The sequence below is a fragment of the Petromyzon marinus genome, chromosome 21 (genome assembly GCF_048934315.1).
Source record: "Petromyzon marinus isolate PM22_M1 ecotype Great Lakes invasive population chromosome 21, UKy_Petmar_22M1.pri1.0, whole genome shotgun sequence".
Taxonomy (NCBI): domain Eukaryota; kingdom Metazoa; phylum Chordata; class Hyperoartia; order Petromyzontiformes; family Petromyzontidae; genus Petromyzon; species Petromyzon marinus.
Genome location: NC_133687.1, coordinates 115,199 through 124,919, shown reverse-complemented (window position 1 = coordinate 124,919; position 9,721 = coordinate 115,199).

Here is a 9,721-nt window from a genome sequence, read left to right as displayed (position 1 = left end):
CGGGGGACTGTGTGGTACAACCGCGGTGGAGCAGCTCCATTGGGGACCGTACCCACCGCCATGACACCACCACCGGGGGGTGACAACGCTGGCGCGGCGCGCCTCGCCGCCCCCCCCCCTCCCCCCGCACGAACGCACACACACCCCACGTAGAACCGGGAAGGGAGGTCACTTGGCCGACAGGTTTTTATCCAGAAGCCCCTAATGGGATCAAGCTTCATGGTTTCCTGCGGCCGGGAAATTGGGCAATCTCCCCCCATAGCTGACGCACACTGCAGCGCCGTGACCTGATATTAAAATTACGTGGTCACGGTAGAGGCCGCAGAGCCACTGCGGATGAAATCACGCACACATGGCATGGGGCGTGGGAACGGCGGTACACCTTTGTCATAGGTGGAATTAGGGACTCCAATAACAGTGAGACAAGAACATTCTGAAATCTGAATGGACAAGGCAGCACGGGGTGCGGAAGCATCTGAATTTCCTTTTGTTTTAGGTAAGGTCACGGATCCGAATGTGAAAGAGACGATAATAACTCGGCCTCTGAATGGACAGGGCAGGCGGGGGTGCGGAAGCATCTGAATGCCTTTTGGGTGGATAAAATACGGAGGCTTAGCGTAGCAAGGGAGACTTCTTCTGAACATCATAGCGGTCCATGGAGCAGCCGAGTCAGCCGTTCGAGACGTCCATGTGACGAGCTCCAGCGCAGCCAGGCTCAACCCTCTACAGAGACGACTCACAGCCTCGTCCTTCTACAGCATTCAGCGCAGCAGAGTGGAAGTAAGCACAAGTGAGAGAGAAGTGAGTTTGAGAGATTTAATCGAGAGTGGGGAGCGGAACGGTAGGCAGGGTGAATTGAGCCTAGGATTCCTGAAGGATAGGCTAGGGGGGCCTGCTGACTCACAATCACGCGTAGTTAACGGGTTACTCACGGTAAATAAAATAACTGGGGACAAACTGGGTCGTCTGGTCTTTTGGAGGGTGAAGAGGAGGGTGAAGAGTGTTTTGTGTTCGCGCGCATACGCGGCTGTTTACGGGGGTGTTTAGCGCTCGCGTACCCATACGACCGTTTATGGCAGTGCCTAGCATGCGCGTGCCTACGTGGCTGTTTACGGTGGTGTTTAGCGCTCGCGTACCCGTGCGGCTGTTTGCGGCGAATAAGGGAATCTAGTGCTTAGCACTCACGTGCCTGTGCGACTGTGTTACGGTAGCGTGTCTGCGCGATTGCCTATAGCGAGGTAGCGAGCTAAGCGCCTGACGTGCGCGTATTCGTGCGTCTATTTAAACGGCCCTTTAAATGGGAGCGGAGCAACTCCCCCCAATCCGCAGTGCACGCACGGCAAACGCCCTGCCCTCCCACCCCTCGACCCCAACCCCCTCGCGTGCGATTGGTGTACGGGGCTGGGCAGGAGGTGGCGGCGTGTTGGTTATTGCCGGAGCGCGTAGAGCGTGGGTGTGAGGGAAACGCGCGTCGGCGCGCCGCACTTGTTTGTTTACGTGCGGGTCGGGGTTTTTACTTGCGAACGCGCTCCCCGCGGCACGCCGCCACTGAACAGCATAGCGCGTCGCAAGCATAACGCGTACCGCCCCGCTAATTGAGCCATGCCTACGAAATCAGCAACACAGTCAAGGGCAAAAGGGGGGCAAGGAAGTGGGGGCCGGTAGCCCAGACCCGACAGAGCAGCCGGGGGGTAGTGGGACAAATGTAGCGGGGGAGTCGGGAGCCAATGGCTCCGACAATCCGGTGATGGCGGGGGACGGTAGCCCCCTCAATTACCCAGACCCACCTCTGGAGTGGAGGAGGGTGGCGGCTGGGCACAAGAAAATACCAAAGCAGAGCAACTAAGGTGCGCTGCTCTGTCCTGTGTTGCATTATTACTGTGTTATAAACTGTACTACTATACAATACAGTATTATACCTTCCAATCTAAACTACGTGGTATAATATCATATCCATAGACAAATATAACCTTTGAATTATACAATGCGTTACTTTACACTACCATATACTTTAGACTATAAAATATTAGACTTGTAACATTACACTGTCTTATTCTATGAACCCAACTATATACCACTCTGGTGTATATTCACTATGCAATTACGATACTATATATTGCCTTATGAATTATGTTAAACATTACAATGTTATACTATTTATTATTATACCACATGCTATAAACCATATCATTAACCGTGGTGTGAGACGTATTAAGAGGCAGTGCCAGCGAATTGACTGCGGTCTGAAGGTCACCGTGAAATACAATCAAGAACCGAAATGGTTTATAACATATTTCTAATGGTTACTAAGCCAGAATCCATCTTCTCGGTTGAAATTGTCTCTGTGTTTGTATATGTGGATGGCCTCATGAACGAATCTCTCATGGTAGCCAGATGGCTTGCAGAGAACCTCCGTCTTGGAGAAGCCAATGTCACGTGAGCCCACTGAATTATAACAGTGATCTGCCACGGCTGAGGAGTTAGTCCTACTTTGTTTTAAGTCTGCTTTATGTTCACGGATGCGGTCCGAGATATGTCGTTTGGTTTCTCCAATGTAGCTGCTACCACAGAGGCAACTTAGTTTGTAAACGCCCGGGTACTGTATGTCTGGAACCACATCTTTTACAGACAGAACCGGATGACGGATTTTATGTACTGTGTTGAATCAGACCTGGATCTTGTGTTTTTGAGATTTTTTTGTGACCCCTGCAATGTAGGGTAAGGTGATGGTTTTGAATGGCTCCTCAAGAGGATCCTTGTTCATGACTGGAGTGATGGCATTGCGGATTGTGTAGTCGGAGTAACCATTAGCCTTGAGAGCTTGGTGTACGTGCTTGAGTTCACTGGCAATGTGTTCCTGGTCGGAAATGCATTGGGCTCTATGGTATAGAGTCTTGATGAGGGAGTTCTTCTGGGATGGATGGTGGTGGGAATCCGGTTTTAAGTAAGCATCCGTATGGGTAGCTTTCCTGTAGACAGAGTGGCTCATTGAACCATCAGGTCTCCTTTTAATCAAGATAACCAAAAAGGGTAGTTTGCCATCTTTTTCGACCTCCATGGTAAATCTGATGGCTGGGTGTATGGAATTGATGTGGTCGCGGAATTGGTCAAGAGGAGGCTGGCCATGTGGCCAGATGACAAAAGTGTCATCCACGTACCTCTTCCATAAGGTCGGGCGTAGAGTGGCAGTCTGGATGGCGTCAGTTTCAAAATTTTCCATGAATACATTGGATACAACCGGAGATAGGGGGGGGGCCCATTGAGGTGCCCTCAGTCTGTTTGTAGAAAGTTCCATTCCAGGTGAAGTATGTGTTGGTTAAGCAATGTCTCACCAGTCCTATCGTCTCCACTATCAACTCCCCCACCTACAAACTGACTCGTTTTCTGTCTGATATCCTGCGACCTTTTACTGTAAAAAACACCTCTGCGGTACTAAACTCTACTCACTTGGTATCGACAATCAAGGGTATTTCCCTGTCCCCAGACGATCTGCTTGTCAGTTTTGATGTGGTTTCCTTATTCACCAAAGTTCCGGTACCTGACACCATCGCAATCATTGAAGACTTGGTTCATCAAGGACTGCATACTAATGTGCCCCCCCTGGTGAGACGTGCTTAACCAACACATACTTCACCTGGAATGGAACTTTCTACAAACTGACTGAGGGCACCCCAATGGGGTCCCCCTATCTCCGGTTGTTCCCAACGTATTCATGGAAAAAATTTAAACTGACGCCATCCAGACTGCCACTCTACGCCCGACCTTATGGAAGAGGTACGTGGATGACACTTTTGTCATCTGGCCACATGGCCGGCCTACTCTCGACCAATTCCTCGACCACATCAATTCCATACACCCAGCCATCAGATTTACCATGGAGGTCAAAAAAGATGGCAAGCTACCCTTTTTGGATGTCTTAATTAAAATGAGACCTGATGGTTTAATGAGCCACTCTGTCTACAGGAAAGATACCCATACGGTTGCTTACTTAAAACCGGATTCCCACCACCATCCATCCCAGAAGAACTCCCTCATCAAGGCTCTATACCATAGAGCCCAATGCATTTCCGACCAGGAACACATTGTCAGTGAACTCAAGCACGTACACCAAGCTCTCAAGGCTAATGGTTACTCCGACAACACAATCTGCAAAGCCATCACTCCAGTCATGAAAAAGGATCCTCTTGAGGAGCTATTCAAAACCATCACCTTTCCCTACATTGCAGGGGTCACAAAAAATATCTCCAAAATCCTGAATAAACACAAGATCCAGGTCCGATTCAACGCAGTACATAAAATCCGTTATCTGGTTCCGTCTGTAAAAGATGTGGTTCCAGACATACAGTACCCGGGCGTTTACAAATTTAGTTGCCTCTGTGGTAGCAGCTGCATTGGAGAAACCAAACAACATATCTCGGACCGCATCCGTGAACATAAAGCAGACTTAAAACACGGTAGGACTAACTCCTCAGCCGTGGCAAGATCACTGTTATAATTCAGTGGGCTCACATGACATTGACTTCTCCAAGACGGAGGTTCTCTGCAAGTCATCCCGCTACCATGAGAGATTCGTTCATGAGGCCATCCACATATACAAACACAGAGACAATTTCAACCGAGAAGATGGATTCTGGCTTACTAACCATTGAAAAGATGTTATAAACCATTTCGGTTCTTAATTGATTGTATTTTACAGTGACCTTCAGACCGCAGTCCATTCGCTGGCACTGCCTCTTAATACCTCTCACACCACAGTTAATGATATGGTTTATAGCATGTTGTATAATAATAAATAGTATAACATTGTAATGTTTAACATTATTCATAAGGCAATATATAGTTTCGTAATTGCATAGTGAATATACAGCAGTGTGGTATATAGTTGGGTTCATAGAATAAGACAGTGTAATGTTACAAATCTAATATAACATAGTCTAAAGCATAGGGTATTGTAAAGTAACGCATTGTATAATTCAAAGGTGGAATTTGTCTATGGATATGATATTATAACATGTAGTTTAGATTGGAAGGTATAATACTGTATTGTATAGTAGTCCAGTTTATAACACAGTTATAATGCAACACAGGACAGAGCAGCGCACCTTAGTTGCTCTGCTTTGGTATTCTCTTGTGCCCAGCCGCCACCCTCCTCCACTCCGGAGGTGGGGCTGGGTAACATGCTTATTGATATGTTATCTCCGCCCACACACCTTTAAAAGACGCGGTCCTTGCGTGGCAGCGTTCACTCAAGCGCTGTCTTCTGGACAGACCTGTTTCTTCACCTGAAGAAGGCTACTTGTGTTGTGGCCGAAACGTCCTGAGAATTTTTATTTTGTTATGTTTTATTTTTTATTGTTTTATTTCCATTCTACGTGACTTTACCCGAAAGAGCCAAGAAGATGAATCCCTGCAGTCACGAAAGCTTTAAATCGAAATTCAGTTTTACCTCGTTCAATTCATTAAATATGTTTGGAGTCGGATGTTCACCCTGGCTCTGAAGGTTTATTGAATGTGAGGTTATCTACTCGGATACTGGTACAACGCAGCGGACAGCGAGGCCGAGACAGTAAAAAGACAATTTTCTTGGAGCTCCCAACCAGCCAGCTCTTCAGGCTTGGAGCTATCAAGGAGCCAGCTCTGCAGCAAGCAGCCAACTTCTCACACTTGGAGCTCTCAAGCAGCCAGCTCCTCACACTTGTAGCTCTCAAGCAGCCAGCTCCTCAGGCTTGTAGCTCTCAAGCAGCCAGCTCCTCAGGCTTGGAGCTCTCAAGCAGCCAGCTCCTCAGGCTTGGAGTTCTCAAGCAGCCAGCTCTGCAGCGAGTCTACATTAAAATTGTGTTGCAAGCATCGCAGCATGGAAAGCCACAGTTCAGCAGGGAGAGATGCTGAAGCAAGTTATTTGATAAATCTAGGACCTCCCATCGTGCCTCAAGAGGACCAAGGGAGTTCAAGGCCCCAAAGAGAGGTCAGGCTGACACAATGGGCCTTGGAAAGCTATGACGCTGAGAAGCAAGACCTTGATGCCAGGATACAAATGGCATGGGATCGGGTTGAAATAGATATATCTAAAGCTCAAAACGCCTCAGACACAGTGGCCTCAATTCAGCGGGCTATACATTGAGTGAAGGTGAGCAGTTCAAGCTACAAGCTACTGGCGAATAAATACATCTCCCTCCTGATGAAGGTGAAAACAGATGAGGGCATCGAGGGAGTGCGCATGCAAGAGCACTTCCTTGAACTGCTCGATGATAATGTGAAGGCAATGATACAAGACACAATGGACCATGTGGAGGGGTGAAGAGAGACACGATCTCAGCACTCTTTCCACCACAAGATCTAATGGCTCAGCACACTCACAGATATCTACCAGTATGGCAGCAGCTCAGGCACGTGCAGCAGCAGAAGCAGCAAACGCCCATATCGCCTACATAGCTGAAGAGGAAGCCATGCTAATTGAAAAGGCCCGCGTACAAGGAGAAGCAAGTATAGCAACAGCTGCCGCTCTTCGCAAGAAAGCAGAGCTGTAAGAACAAGAGAGTATATTAGTGGCTACTGCTACATGGAGGAAAAGCTAAGTACCCTACAGCTCAAAAAAGAAGCAGCTGCTGCAAGGGCCCTAGCAGAGGTGCTCGAAGCAGCAGCCAATCTGGATAATAAAGAGAATTGGAATGAGTTTGGCACTCAAATGCCTGTCAACGACCGTAATAAACTTACCAGAAAAAATATTTTAGACTGGTCTGAACAATTCACCAATGCTCCTCCACGAATCGATACTGAACAAAGGGTGGACGTTGAGGCATCACCATCTCCATACCGAGTGAACATGAATGCTGTCTCCGGGAATGGTGGAAATGCGTATCCTGCCCTGGCAGTTAGTCGCCGACTCAGCGTCGCACACGTGGGGTCAGACGTGGATTCATCAAGTCAGACCCACATTCCAGACAGTCACATAAAGGGATCAAACCAACGTGATCGAAACCTCTTGGGCCCACAATCCAACGCCATCGGGATTGACGGCATGCAAGGCAATACAGCCAATAATGGCACCTCACAAAAGCACCAGTATGGACACACCCTGGATCAGCAGGCATAGGGGACTTTGGTAGGTACCTGGTTCACCACAAACTAATCAACACAGGACTCGTTCAGTTTGATGACCACTCAGAACTATCGAGCCTGGAGATCTACCTTCAGGAATGCAATCAGAAATGCAGACATCCCTGCAAGTGAAGAACTCGACCTGTTGGTGAAATGGTTAGGAAACGAATCTGCAGAGTAGGCAAAGAGGATCTGGTTGGCAAACATAGACGACCCTGCCTCAAGCCTGCATGCAGTGTGGGAGAGGCTCGAGGAGTGCTATGGTAGCCCAGAAACCATTGAGAAGGCTCTCTTCAAGAAGTTGCCGAACTTTCCAAAAATCTCTGGTCGAGACAATAAAAGGTTAAGAGGTTAAGAGAGCTTGGAGATCTTTTGATAGAGCTTAAATAAGCCCAGGCTGACCCCTACTTATCAGGTCTCATTTTCTTGAATACCTACCATGGCATGAACCCCATCGTAGAGAAATTGCCATTTGATGTGCCGGAAAAATGGAGAACAGCGGGTTCAAGATACAAGTCAGAGCATCAGGTTGCATTCCCCCCATTCTCTTTTTTCTCAAAGTTTATCCGCAATCTGGCTAGGACCAGAAATGACCCGAGTTTCATGTTTGGCACCACGGGGAACTCCGGTCCAGATCTCCCAAAAGTCGAAAGAGCATTCGCGAAACGAGGAACAGCGAGAGTGCCAATTTCCGTACATAAGACTGAGGTCTCTCCTACGACATTCACAAACTCCGTCCAGACAACCATCACAAAGAAGTAGATAGGAGATCCAGAAAAGCAATGCCCGTTGCATGATGAACCTCACTCCCTCCAGAAATGCCGATAGTTCAGGAGGAAGCCATTGGAAGAGCGGAATAACATGCTGAAATAATTTGGAGTGTGCTTCAAATGCTGTGCTTCTACAAACCACCTTGCAGGAATTGCAAGGCAGATATCAAGTGTGAGGAATGTGGCAGCGACAAACACGCAAACTCTCTGCACACATTTTACTCCAAACCCAGTGACACTAAAGCTTCCATTCCCGAAGCAGAGCACGACGGGGAGCAAGGTGAGACCGCCACATCCACTTCGTCAATCACAAGCAAATGCACAGAAGTCTGTGGAGAAGGCTTCAAAGGAAAATATTGCTCAAAGATATGCCTCGTCCGAGTGTATCCCAAAGGACATCCTGAAAGGGCAGTAAGGATGTACGCCATAATGGACAACCAGAGCAACAAGTCTTTGGCAAGGTCATAGTTCTTTGATCAGCTAAGCGTATGTGGGAATTCCTTTCCATACATGCTCAGAACATGCTCAGGACTGATGGAGACAGTGGGAAGAAGAACGAATGGCCTCATGGATAGCACCATGAAGCTAGTCCTTCCTACGGTGATAGAATGCAATGAGATACTGGACGACAGCAGTGAGATTCCCATGCCCGAAGTCGCACGTCACCCACACCTGAAACCCATAGCAGAATTCATCTCGCCATTGGATCACGGGGCACAGATTTTACTTCTGCTTGGCAGGGACATGCTGAGAGTCCACATGGTCCGCGATCAACGCAACGGACCTCACGACGCTCCCTATGCTCAGAGACTCGACCTAGAATGGGTCATCGTAGGTGATGTCTGTCTCGATAGAACACACTAACCAGACCACATTAGCACATTCAGAACAAGTGTGCTCACGAATGGACACACGTCGCTCTTCTAACCGTGCCCCAACCACTTAACCCTGAAAGAGAAACTCGAAGAGAGAAGTCAAGGCTGTACCATACATACTTACAAAGAAACCACCACGCTCACCTCGAACTCACTTGTACATCCACCACCGTCTTCGCTGGATTTTGTTCCTCCACATTTCTCCAAGCCAGTCCTGACTGACAGGAAGAAGACAAAGATCAAGCTGCTGCTCGTCACTCCGCTGGTGGTTGTGGCGGTGGTCGCTGCAGCCGTGGCCTCTCCGTTCCTCGACCCAGAGCTGTCGTCCGAGTGGGAATCCTGGAAGGAGTTTTACGACAAGGCCCCACAACCAGAACATACAATCCCAAGGCACGAGCTGTGTGGAACCGTTCTAGCTACAAAAGTGGCGGAACTGATCTTAGACGAATTGGACATTCAACTGGATGCAGTGTAGTTCTACTTGGACAGATAGGTCGTACTAGGCTACATAAACAACCAAACCAGAAGGTTTCTCCACCTACATCAGCAATGAGATCGACGCAGCCGGAGCAATGGAATTACGTTCCAACTGACCAGAATCCAGCAGATCTCGAAACTAGGTCCTTCCCTGCATTTCTGCTGAAGCAAACCATCTGGATGACGGGTCCAGCGATCCTCTTATGACATATTGCAGACTGCTTCCATCGCCCAATGAGAGGCACCACTGGTATCTGCAATGGGTGGCATCACTGCACAGTGCCATGCACTGAAGATGAGCTTTCCAGAACAAGGAAATGAATCTTCCGCTGTGTGCAACATGCAGCTTATGCAAGTGAGATCAAGTCCATCAACAAGGGAGAAGACCTTCCTCGGGTCAGCTCCCTCAGGAAGTTAAACTCCAGGATGGACAAAGACGGCTTGCTCAGGATCGGTGGTCGGCTAGGGAATGCAAAATTAGATGAGAATGAACGAAACCCC